The sequence below is a fragment of the Pseudophryne corroboree genome, assembly GCF_028390025.1.
Source record: "Pseudophryne corroboree isolate aPseCor3 chromosome 3 unlocalized genomic scaffold, aPseCor3.hap2 SUPER_3_unloc_30, whole genome shotgun sequence".
In the NCBI taxonomy this organism is placed as follows: domain Eukaryota; kingdom Metazoa; phylum Chordata; class Amphibia; order Anura; family Myobatrachidae; genus Pseudophryne; species Pseudophryne corroboree.
In genome coordinates, this window is record NW_026967520.1 from 482,120 (window position 1) to 496,309 (window position 14,190).

At 37.6% G+C, this 14,190-nt stretch overlaps 1 protein-coding gene across 3 annotated transcripts in view; it reads left to right on the top strand.

Moving 5' to 3' along the window:
* LOC134984030 (oocyte zinc finger protein XlCOF7.1-like) overlaps positions 1 to 14,190 on the top strand; it is a 50,090-nt gene that overhangs the window by 14,263 nt on the left and 21,637 nt on the right. The gene's annotated exons all lie outside the window — the stretch shown is intronic.

Genomic DNA, 14,190 nt, shown 5'->3' on the forward strand with positions numbered 1-14,190 from the left:
ATTTTAACTCAGTGTTTAAAATACCTTTTTTCCCACCAAGTAATTGCTGGTGGGTTGCTCTAATGAAAGACCCTTACAAGACATGTACTGTGCCAGATAAGACTTTACTTACAATTCTGTCACAGGACATCTCTATCCTACAAAGTGATAACAACTGTTTAATATCACATTCATGTCTTTCCTTGAAATGTAAGTGTACATTGTACTTATTGTATCCTCTTTTCGTTTTCTGAACATGCTCTGCAAAATGATCTTTCACAGATTGCTGCAAGTGCTGTTCACTAATTGTATACTGCAACTCTAGTAGTAGTATAACATCTTGTTCACTGCTGGTTAATACAGTATGTGTATTTTCGTAATAAAAAAAGTATATTTGCATTTTTGTTACATCAACAATACACGTTTATTAAAGGTTTATGATATATTATATAAGCCTCCTTGTTATTCATCACAAGAAGCAAATCAAATAAGTTATTTACACATATATTATATTACATTTTTCCTATGCCAGCACTGCTATTATATATTTGGTGCCACAGTAACTAAACAGGAAGGGAGAACAGTGTTATTGTGAGGCTGGACATGACAGGACAAAAAGCAGGCAGTGGTGATACAGTATGAAGTAGAGATGGTTCAATCTGCTGAAAAGCTCTTTGAGGTATGAATTTCAGAAGGCTGTGTATTTGGAATGGATGCATGTTTTTATGTAAAATGTGTGGTGTTATTGAGTGTAGATTGTGTTAGAAAGTGTTCAGTGAATGTACATGAACATTAATGTATCCACAGCAAGAAATCCACAGTTCCTAACATGTTGCTGCTTTGATGTAGCATATAGATAATCATTGATATATTTTTGTTACAGTACATATGATATAAAAAAAAAAAATCTAAAGTAAAAAATGAGGCTCCATTCAGAAATAGTAAAATGTAAAAATAAACAGTATGTAGGTTTGGTGCTTCCATTTTTGTAGTTGTTGGATTGCCAGAAATAGGTGAACTTTTCTCAGTTGTCTGTTCATTGTAACATGTTTAACTTTTTTGTGTGGAGTCTATTTTATAAATATAGTACAATATTCTTGTATTAGAAAATAGCAGAACAGTGAACAAGGCGCAGCCAAGTTGTAAAAACAAAAGATTTCACATTTGCATCTTTAAATGCTGCAAAAACAATTAGTATAATTCCACTTAATTCAGGAACAAATCATATTATGCAGTTCTCTTTAAGGATACTTAAAAAAGACCAAAGCACATGCAACAAGACAACACCGTGTGACCAAGTATACGGAAACCTACTCACATGTATTAAAGCCATTTAAAACATAATATAATAAACCACCATACAGCAAGTTACCCCCCTTTTTGTGTAAGATTTCTACTTGATGTAAAGATGGCAATGAGCACTTCAAACCTACAATGCCCCAATCAAATTAGGTGCAGCTGGAAAATCCTACAGTCAGCAAAAATGACAAATACTTCTGATCCAAGGGAGCTGATGCCGGTAGTAAACGTGATGTGTAAACAACTCTGCTAATTATCTAAAATATATGTGGAGTTTTCAGAAAACCAGAAGTAACATGGCCGCCAAACTAGAACTGCAAGTATTCCAGTAAGCATTCCAAGTGCTCCAAACAGAAAGTAATGTGCCCATTCTTACACTGCATTCTAAAGACTTAAACAGGAAGTATATGCGTCCATTCATGCGGTCCACACCATCACTAGTGCAGGAGTTGCAGAGCACACGATATGATAATCATTAGGAATCTTCATTTTAAAGCTTGAGTTCCATTGGCACCATAAGTTTTTCAAAGGATATTTGTTGCATTCAAAAAAAGATTTAAAAATATACAGTACATTAAAATAAACATAATACATAAATAGGTTTTTTTTCTCCAAGTCATAGGGCGATCACAAAAGTCTTACACGACATGTGTTGTTTTAGATAAGAGCTTAGATACACCACCACACCTTTGTGCAAAATTAACCCTTAGATGGTGCAACTTAGAGGAAGATTGATAAAGTCCCCATTTACATTATCCCAATATGGTATATTACTACTCTATACCAATATTCTTTACAAGCCAGCATACAACTAATATGGAATGGATCATGTTGTGCAGTAACTTAGAGGAAGAATATGTATTTTATACCCAGAGAGGCACTGGTTACAGATACTCAATGCAGAGGAATGGCACATTAGGTGTAAAATGTAATATTTGTTTCTACACAGGGCAGTGGTATCTGCAGCTCCCACACACCGCTGTGATTTAGCCTCTGGGATATTACATGATGATAGACCCATTTGAATTTGCTACCAGTATTACCATTGGAAGACCTGAAAAAATACCAATTGTCGCAGTAGCAGGCTTATCTATAAATCTGGTATTGGAAAGGTATAGCGGATGAAATGTAGTTCATAGGGGTTGTATTCTAATTCTACCTTTTCAGATTTTATACAGCATTAGTGGTTTATCTGAATGGGCATAAACATTTTTCTCCATGTTATACAAGGCATTGGGACTGTATAAGTGTTAAAATGACTCCAAGAAAAAAGGGTTTGATACTGCGTCCCACTGAGTGCCATCAGAAACAGCATTGCTGTAACAATTCCTGTCATTTGTAATAGTGGTTAAATAGACTTTAATCTGTGTTACCCATGGATATTTACATATGTATACATATGTATGGTTAATATTATTTATAGCACATTAATTGCCAGTTATTTGTATCTCTACATCTACTGTAATTTATATATGATAAATCCATGTTATCCATCTGGAAATAGTAAACTTTTCTTACAGTTGTTATCAAAGGATATATAATGTAAAGTTCCTATCAAATTTTCCCTTAATATTTGCTTTTAGTAATAATACTGGACTTTGCTGTGGCAGTTTGCTAATATATCACCCCTAGACTATGAAAGCAGTGTTGAAACGTTTATAAAATTAGATTACTTACATTTAAGAAGAAATTATTTGTGAATTAATCCTCTCAATCATGGACATATTGTGTTTAATTTTTGCATAATGTTATTTTACAGATTTTTCCAGTAAAACTTAATGTTAGCATTGTAAACGTGTGCTGTCCAATAGGCACACAGACATTTGCCCTCAAGGTTTACAGTCCCTGAGGCCCTCCACAGAGGGTTGTATGACTTTTTTTTCATTATACTGTGTATATTTAGTACCTTTTTTGACTGTGCTTGTATAGACTGTTATTTTATTAATGTGTGTGTTAACGTCAGGTTTTACTTAATCACAGTCGCAGCATGGACAAAGTTGATGACGGCTTCCCTCCTGTTTTTTAAAATGGTACTGAAGAGCCTGGTGCAGACAGACACTTTTTGTAGCTGTTTATGGTCGAGAGAGAAGAAAACCCACCACCACACTACCACCTAGAAAATAATTTTACTATGGGGCCTCTACCTTAACCAGAGGTTTTTGTTTACATTGCAAGTACCAGATACACAACATCAGATGCTCTAAGGGTTTTGAAGGGACTGTGCAGACCCAGATTGGTATATAAAAACATTATTTACAGAATATAGTACTACCAATCACATTAAAGGTAAACATCTTACTACGTATGTTGTTAATTGCTTCATTAAAGCAATCATATCAAATGTAATTTTATTGCATAGTGCAAAAGTCCCCAACAAGGCAGAAAACTGTAATGTTTATTTCACATAGCTCAACATAGTGCTCAGTGCACCGCTGTAACCAAACCATGATAGCACAATAGGTGAGAAAGCAGCTGTAAGCATGACACACTTAGTTTGCAAGTATACAAACCTGGCAACAGAAACTGTTCACACAGAAACTCCTATCAGACATTTATACTATTACCTGTGAATCACATGGCTTCCAGCAGGGGCGTAGCCAGAACTTTGTGGGCCCCATAACAACATTTTGAAGAGGCCACTGTCCCAATGGTTCTAGAGAGACACCTCACCACAGAAGTTGTTCATTTTATGCCCCATAATAGTGCCCTACAGTAGTTGATTATCTAATCCATAGTAGTGCCTTAGTTAATGTATTCCCTATGCAAAAGTTTGTAAAGCCCCTATGTATCATCCAATGGCGAAAAATGGTTATAACACATGTAACTGTGACAGGGAAGTTGAGCCCCTCTCAGCTCTGGTCCCCATAGCAGCTGCACTCCCTGCACCTATGGTAGCTACGCCCTTGGCTTCCAGCTTCCGTTAGAATGAGCATGACTGTCACATGTGACTCTGTATTAAAAACTGGCAGATCCCTGGAAATTATGATTGCATGCACTATTTCATTGCTCTGTAGTTGGTTTTGTCTGAATTGTACTCACTAGTAAAGTGGTACCAAAACGCGGGCCTCAAGGCACCCTACAGTCCAGGTTTTAGGGATTTCCATATGTGGATTTCATTTATTTATTTATTTATTTATTTTGACATATATTGTGCCTGAGGAGGAGGGTAGCTATATGTTTCTGCAGGCAACGGCATAGTTTAACTTGTGGAATAGGCAGGCCTCCCAGCTCGTATAGAACTACAAGGCACAGCAAGCCCTTCTAGTCATAGGGCTTGCAGTTCCATAAAAGTTGTAGAGCCACAAGTCTACACTGTATTGACGGGGCCTTAGTATTAATATTGTTATCATTTATATGGTGCCACATGGGTTCCGCAGCGCCTAATAAAGTACATAAACAAGTGAGCACAAGAAAACAAGACTAACAGTACAAGAGACTGTAGGACAAATACACGGTATATAATAATTGCGGCATCAGGGGACAGGACGCTGAAATAATTTATTTGTATCTCAGATGTTATAAATAGCTTTTGTGACTTATGTTATTACATTGTCAGATTTACGCGTAGCTAGTATTTTACATAGTTGTCAACAATGTGTGGTGGTAGCCCGCTGTATGTCAGCCATTTGTAGAGTTGGTCAAGGACTGTAGACCTGTGTGGTGGTGTTTTGTTTATTTTGTTTTTTGTAATGGCCAAACCAGGTGGTTGTTGTTTTTTTTAAATATATTTTATTATTTGTTAGATTTTTTATTTATTTTTTAAATGCAAAAAATACATTGTAACTTCTGCAATCATATGATGGGGGCCGCTGTGTGTCTCATGTAACATCTTGTCTTGCATATACTGTACAGCAGTAAATTTAAAATGTTGTTCAATAGTTAACAGTTGTGTACTATTAGTATATCGTGGCAGCTGTTTACACTGAAAAAGCTAGAAGTTTCTCATTGCATGTTGCCATATCAGTGTGAAAGCTGGTCCCGCAGTCCTAGTTTATGGTCTTCTGTTCTTTGGGATTTGTAAATTAATATTTTAACAAAAAATTAAAAATGTCAAATGAAACTTAAACCGAAATGATGGAGATTGCCAGGAAAAAATACACACGTTCCCATCGGTAACCATGACTGTAATAGGAAAAAACAAATGACATCATTTCGGTTTAAGTTTCATTTGACATTTTTAATTTTTTGTTAAAATATTAATTTACAAATCCCAAAGAACAGAAGACCATAAACTAGGACTGCGGGACCAGCTTTCACACTGATATGGCAACATGCAATGAGAAACTTCTAGCTTTTTCAGTGTAAACAGCTGCCACGATATACTAATAGTACACAACTGTTAACTATTGAACAACATTTTAAATTTACTGCTGTACAGTATATGCAAGACAAGATGTTACATGAGACACACAGCGGCCCCCATCATATGATTGCAGAAGTTACAATGTATTTTTTGCATTTAAAAAATAAATAAAAAATCTAACAAATAATAAAATATATTTAAAAAAAACAACAACCACCTGGTTTGGCCATTACAAAAAACAAAATAAACAAAACACCACCACACAGGTCTACAGTCCTTGACCAACTCTACAAATGGCTGACATACAGCGGGCTACCACCACACATTGTTGACAACTATGTAAAATACTAGCTACGCGTAAATCTGACAATGTAATAACATAAGTCACAAAAGCTATTTATAACATCTGAGATACAAATAAATTATTTCAGCGTCCTGTCCCCTGATGCCGCAATTATTATATACCGTGTATTTGTCCTACAGTCTCTTGTACTGTTAGTCTTGTTTTCTTGTGCTCACTTGTTTATGTACTTTATTAGGCGCTGCGGAACCCATGTGGCACCATATAAATGATAACAATATTAATACTAAGGCCCCGTCAATACAGTGTAGACTTGTGGCTCTACAACTTTTATGGAACTGCAAGCCCTATGACTAGAAGGGCTTGCTGTGCCTTGTAGTTCTATACGAGCTGGGAGGCCTGCCTATTCCACAAGTTAAACTATGCCGTTGCCTGCAGAAACATATAGCTACCCTCCTCCTCAGGCACAATATATGTCAAAATAAATAAATAAATAAATAAATGAAATCCACATATGGAAATCCCTAAAACCTGGACTGTAGGGTGCCTTGAGGCCCGCGTTTTGGTACCACTTTACTAGTGAGTACAATTCAGACAAAACCAACTACAGAGCAATGAAATAGTGCATGCAATCATAATTTCCAGGGATCTGCCAGTTTTTAATACAGAGTCACATGTGACAGTCATGCTCATTCTAACGGAAGCTGGAAGCCAAGGGCGTAGCTACCATAGGTGCAGGGAGTGCAGCTGCTATGGGGACCAGAGCTGAGAGGGGCTCAACTTCCCTGTCACAGTTACATGTGTTATAACCATTTTTCGCCATTGGATGATACATAGGGGCTTTACAAACTTTTGCATAGGGAATACATTAACTAAGGCACTACTATGGATTAGATAATCAACTACTGTAGGGCACTATTATGGGGCATAAAATGAACAACTTCTGTGGTGAGGTGTCTCTCTAGAACCATTGGGACAGTGGCCTCTTCAAAATGTTGTTATGGGGCCCACAAAGTTCTGGCTACGCCCCTGTTGGAAGCCATGTGATTCACAGGTAATAGTATAAATGTCTGATAGGAGTTTCTGTGTGAACAGTTTCTGTTGCCAGGTTTGTATACTTGCAAACTAAGTGTGTCATGCTTACAGCTGCTTTCTCACCTATTGTGCTATCATGGTTTGGTTACAGCGGTGCACTGAGCACTATGTTGAGCTATGTGAAATAAACATTACAGTTTTCTGCCTTGTTGGGGACTTTTGCACTATGCAATAAAATTACATTTGATATGATTGCTTTAATGAAGCAATTAACAACATACGTAGTAAGATGTTTACCTTTAATGTGATTGGTAGTACTATATTCTGTAAATAATGTTTTTATATACCAATCTGGGTCTGCACAGTCCCTTCAAAACCCTTAGAGCATCTGATGTTGTGTATCTGGTACTTGCAATGTAAACAAAAACCTCTGGTTAAGGTAGAGGCCCCATAGTAAAATTATTTTCTAGGTGGTAGTGTGGTGGTGGGTTTTCTTCTCTCTCGACCATAAACAGCTACAAAAAGTGTCTGTCTGCACCAGGCTCTTCAGTACCATTTTAAAAAACAGGAGGGAAGCCGTCATCAACTTTGTCCATGCTGCGACTGTGATTAAGTAAAACCTGACGTTAACACACACATTAATAAAATAACAGTCTATACAAGCACAGTCAAAAAAGGTACTAAATATACACAGTATAATGAAAAAAAAGTCATACAACCCTCTGTGGAGGGCCTCAGGGACTGTAAACCTTGAGGGCAAATGTCTGTGTGCCTATTGGACAGCACACGTTTACAATGCTAACATTAAGTTTTACTGGAAAAATCTGTAAAATAACATTATGCAAAAATTAAACACAATATGTCCATGATTGAGAGGATTAATTCACAAATAATTTCTTCTTAAATGTAAGTAATCTAATTTTATAAACGTTTCAACACTGCTTTCATAGTCTAGGGGTGATATATTAGCAAACTGCCACAGCAAAGTCCAGTATTATTACTAAAAGCAAATATTAAGGGAAAATTTGATAGGAACTTTACATTATATATCCTTTGATAACAACTGTAAGAAAAGTTTACTATTTCCAGATGGATAACATGGATTTATCATATATAAATTACAGTAGATGTAGAGATACAAATAACTGGCAATTAATGTGCTATAAATAATATTAACCATACATATGTATACATATGTAAATATCCATGGGTAACACAGATTAAAGTCTATTTAACCACTATTACAAATGACAGGAATTGTTACAGCAATGCTGTTTCTGATGGCACTCAGTGGGACGCAGTATCAAACCCTTTTTTCTTGGAGTCATTTTAACACTTATACAGTCCCAATGCCTTGTATAACATGGAGAAAAATGTTTATGCCCATTCAGATAAACCACTAATGCTGTATAAAATCTGAAAAGGTAGAATTAGAATACAACCCCTATGAACTACATTTCATCCGCTATACCTTTCCAATACCAGATTTATAGATAAGCCTGCTACTGCGACAATTGGTATTTTTTCAGGTCTTCCAATGGTAATACTGGTAGCAAATTCAAATGGGTCTATCATCATGTAATATCCCAGAGGCTAAATCACAGCGGTGTGTGGGAGCTGCAGATACCACTGCCCTGTGTAGAAACAAATATTACATTTTACACCTAATGTGCCATTCCTCTGCATTGAGTATCTGTAACCAGTGCCTCTCTGGGTATAAAATACATATTCTTCCTCTAAGTTACTGCACAACATGATCCATTCCATATTAGTTGTATGCTGGCTTGTAAAGAATATTGGTATAGAGTAGTAATATACCATATTGGGATAATGTAAATGGGGACTTTATCAATCTTCCTCTAAGTTGCACCATCTAAGGGTTAATTTTGCACAAAGGTGTGGTGGTGTATCTAAGCTCTTATCTAAAACAACACATGTCGTGTAAGACTTTTGTGATCGCCCTATGACTTGGAGAAAAAAAACCTATTTATGTATTATGTTTATTTTAATGTACTGTATATTTTTAAATCTTTTTTTGAATGCAACAAATATCCTTTGAAAAACTTATGGTGCCAATGGAACTCAAGCTTTAAAATGAAGATTCCTAATGATTATCATATCGTGTGCTCTGCAACTCCTGCACTAGTGATGGTGTGGACCGCATGAATGGACGCATATACTTCCTGTTTAAGTCTTTAGAATGCAGTGTAAGAATGGGCACATTACTTTCTGTTTGGAGCACTTGGAATGCTTACTGGAATACTTGCAGTTCTAGTTTGGCGGCCATGTTACTTCTGGTTTTCTGAAAACTCCACATATATTTTAGATAATTAGCAGAGTTGTTTACACATCACGTTTACTACCGGCATCAGCTCCCTTGGATCAGAAGTATTTGTCATTTTTGCTGACTGTAGGATTTTCCAGCTGCACCTAATTTGATTGGGGCATTGTAGGTTTGAAGTGCTCATTGCCATCTTTACATCAAGTAGAAATCTTACACAAAAAGGGGGGTAACTTGCTGTATGGTGGTTTATTATATTATGTTTTAAATGGCTTTAATACATGTGAGTAGGTTTCCGTATACTTGGTCACACGGTGTTGTCTTGTTGCATGTGCTTTGGTCTTTTTTACGTATCCTTAAAGAGAACTGCATAATATGATTTGTTCCTGAATTAAGTGGAATTATACTAATTGTTTTTGCAGCATTTAAAGATGCAAATGTGAAATCTTTTGTTTTTACAACTTGGCTGCGCCTTGTTCACTGTTCTGCTATTTTCTAATACAAGAATATTGTACTATATTTATAAAATAGACTCCACACAAAAAAGTTAAACATGTTACAATGAACAGACAACTGAGAAAAGTTCACCTATTTCTGGCAATCCAACAACTACAAAAATGGAAGCACCAAACCTACATACTGTTTATTTTTACATTTTACTATTTCTGAATGGAGCCTCATTTTTTACTTTAGATTTTTTTTTTTTATATCATATGTACTGTAACAAAAATATATCAATGATTATCTATATGCTACATCAAAGCAGCAACATGTTAGGAACTGTGGATTTCTTGCTGTGGATACATTAATGTTCATGTACATTCACTGAACACTTTCTAACACAATCTACACTCAATAACACCACACATTTTACATAAAAACATGCATCCATTCCAAATACACAGCCTTCTGAAATTCATACCTCAAAGAGCTTTTCAGCAGATTGAACCATCTCTACTTCATACTGTATCACCACTGCCTGCTTTTTGTCCTGTCATGTCCAGCCTCACAATAACACTGTTCTCCCTTCCTGTTTAGTTACTGTGGCACCAAATATATAATAGCAGTGCTGGCATAGGAAAAATGTAATATAATATATGTGTAAATAACTTATTTGATTTGCTTCTTGTGATGAATAACAAGGAGGCTTATATAATATATCATAAACCTTTAATAAACGTGTATTGTTGATGTAACAAAAATGCAAATATACTTTTTTTATTACGAAAATACACATACTGTATTAACCAGCAGTGAACAAGATGTTATACTACTACTAGAGTTGCAGTATACAATTAGTGAACAGCACTTGCAGCAATCTGTGAAAGATCATTTTGCAGAGCATGTTCAGAAAACGAAAAGAGGATACAATAAGTACAATGTACACTTACATTTCAAGGAAAGACATGAATGTGATATTAAACAGTTGTTATCACTTTGTAGGATAGAGATGTCCTGTGACAGAATTGTAAGTAAAGTCTTATCTGGCACAGTACATGTCTTGTAAGGGTCTTTCATTAGAGCAACCCACCAGCAATTACTTGGTGGGAAAAAAGGTATTTTAAACACTGAGTTAAAATAAAATACAACCTTTATTTAAATTTGTTAAAATTACGGAATCAGTGAATTTTCTTTTGATTTGCTTCTTGTGATGGATAACAGGGCTTCTTTAATATATCATTAACATTTAATAAACTTACATTATTGATGTAACAAAAATGCACATATTTAAAAAAAATTCTACGACTTAAGCACAAATATGCTGTTTCTACATATGTTTGCAAAAATAACGCAAATATTTTTTTTAAATAATACATGTATATACATGTCTGAGCATGTCCAGCATGAATAAAGTATATATTTTTTGAAATGATGGTTAGATCATACACCCCATTTTCTGTGAGATATTTAGATCAGTGACTGTATGAAGAAAAAAAAATACGTCCTCCAGCAATGACTCATTTTAAAAATCATTTTAAAATGCAAAATTATATCATGATCGAATCAGCACGTTTATTTTATAAATCAATTGGTAATAATATACAACGCTCCATCATCAGTGATAAATCAATTGGGAATAGTATACACTTATACATCAGAATGATTATAAACAAGCCATATTTGCAGTATACCTCATGATAACGGTCCTATGAGCCAAAACATTGATTCATATACAATATATACTATTGTTCCTAAAATATCAAGGGCGAAGTCGAAAAGATGAAGCACCAGCATATTACAAATAGACGTGTAAAACATTGTATTATTATTATTAGCATCAGCACTCTGATCAAAAAAAAATGTGTACTGTGTTTTGCTGAGTATTTGTAATATGCATTTTTTTTTTTTAAAGTTAGCAATTTCTTATCTAATTACACAAGTCATGTTGGGTGCTGGTAGCCCTCATTATTAGCATTTATCTTAAACAACAGGCCACTCATCATCCCCCCTCCGGACTTTCACCGTGTAAGAGGATCCCAGAACCACAGAGAATGTATGAAGAAAAAAATACTTTAAACACACAATGATTTCTTCATATAATATTATTAATATTAAGAGTTAATACTTATTTTATAAATCATTTTGAAATAATATACATCGTTGCATCATCAGTGATAATACACAATGTATAAAAAGCGCTTATAACTGATTTTGTAGGCTTATTTCATATAAAATACCAGCAGAATGGAATGAAAAGTGGGCGTATCAGGAGGCTTGGTTAGGGGCGTGGTTAAGGGTGTATCTGGGCGGGGTTAGGGTGGAAAGTAGGCGTGGTTTGCATAATTAGGGGCGTTCCCACCTGTCAAAAATGAGTTTGACGGAAAGTGGTTCCCTTTACTACTGCCCTAAGTCAAGCAAAATCTCTACTCCTACACCAGCCGGTGCTGATCCAGTTAGACAACATCACAGCAGTCGCCCATGTGAATCGACAGGGCGGCACAAGAAGCAGCATGGCAATGGCAGAAGCCACAAGAATTCTCCGATGGGCGGAAAATCATGTACTAGCACGGTCAGCAGTGTTCATTCCGGGAGTGGACAACTGGGAAGCAGACTTTCTCAGCAGGCACGACCTCCACCCGGAAGAGTGGGGACTTCATCCAGAAGTCTTCCAAATGATTGTAAATCAGTGGGATCGTCCACAGGTGGACATGATGGCGTCCCGCCTAAACAAAAAACTAGAGAGGTATTGCGCCAGGTCAAGAGACCCTTAGGCGATAGCTGTGGACGCTCTAGTGACACCGTGGGTGTACCAGTCAGTTTATGTGTTCCCTCCTCTGCCTCTCATACCAAAGGTATTGAGAATAATAAGAAAGCGAGGAGTAAACACAATTCTCGTGGTTCCGGATTGGCCAAGAAGAGCGTGGTACCCGGAACTTCAAGAGATGATCTCAGTGGACCCGTGGCCTCTGCCGCTCAGACAAGACCTGCTACAGCAGGGGCCCTGTCTGTTCCAAGACTTACCGCGGCTGCGTTTGACGGCATGGCGGTTGAACGCCGGATCCTGAAGGAAAAGGGCATTCCGGAGGAAGTCATTCCTACGCTTATTAAAGCCAGGAAAGAGGTTACAGCAAATCATTATCACCGCATATGGCGGAAATTATGTTGCATGGTGTGAGGCCGAAAAGGCCCCAACAGAGGAATTTCAACTAGGTCGATTTCTGCATTTCCTGCAAGCAGGAGTGAATATGGGCCTAAAACTGGGCTCCATTAAGGTACAGATCTCGTCTCTGTCGATTTTCTTTCAAAAAGAACTAGCTTCAGTACCTGAAGTTCAGACATTTGTAAAAGGAGTGCTGCATATTCAGCCCCCGTTTGTGCCCCCTGTGGCACCTTGGGATCTCAACGTGGTGTTGAGTTTCTTAAAATCACATTGGTTTGAGCCACTAAAAACCGTGGATCTGAAATATCTCACGTGGAAGGTGGTCATGTTATTGGCCTTGGCTTCTGCCAGGCGAGTATCAGAATTGGCGGCTTTGTCTTGTAAAAGCCCTTATCTGATTTTCCATGTGGATAGGGCAGAATTGAGGACTCGTCCCCAATTTCTCCCTAAGGTGGTGTCAGCGTTTCACCTGAACCAGCCTATTGTGGTGCCTGCGGCTACTAGGGACTTGGAGGACTCCAAGTTGTTAGACGTTGTCAGGGCCCTGAGAATATATGTTTCCAGGACCGCTAGAGTCAGAAAATCTGACTCGCTGTTTATCCTATATGCACCCAACAAGCTGGGTGCTCCTGCTTCTAAGCAGACTATTGCTCGTTGGATTTGTAATACAATTCAGCTTGCACATTCTGTGGCAGGCCTGCCACAGCCAAAATCTGTCAATGCCCATTCCACAAGGAAGGTGGGCTCATCTTGGGCGGCTGCCCGAGGGGTCTCGGCTTTACAACTTTGCCGAGCAGCTACTTGGTCAGGGGCAAACACGTTTGCAAAATTCTACAAATTTGATACCCTGGCCAAGGAGGACCTGGAGTTCTCTCATTCGGTGCTGCAGAGTCATCCGCACTCTCCCGCCCGTTTGGGAGCTTTGGTATAATCCCCATGGTCCTTTCGGAGTTCCCAGCATCCACTAGGACGTCAGAGAAAATAACAATTTACTCACCGGTAATTCTATTTCTCGTAGTCCGTAGTGGATGCTGGGCGCCCATCCCAAGTGCGGTTTATCTGCAATACTTGTACATAGTTATTGTTAACTAAATCGGTTTATTGTTGAGCCATCTGTTGAGAGGCTCAGTTGTTTCATACTGTTAACTGGGTATAATATCACGAGTTATACGGTGTGATTGGTGTGGCTGGTATGAGTCTTACCCGGGATTCAAAATCCTTCCTTATTGTGTACGCTCGTCCGGGCACAGTGTCCTAACTGAGGCTTGGAGGAGGGTCATAGTGGGAGGAGCCAGTGCACACCAGGTAGTCATAAATCTTTCTAGAGTGCCCAGCCTCCTTCGGAGCCCGCTATTCCCCATGGTCCTTTCGGAGTTCCCAGCATCCACTAC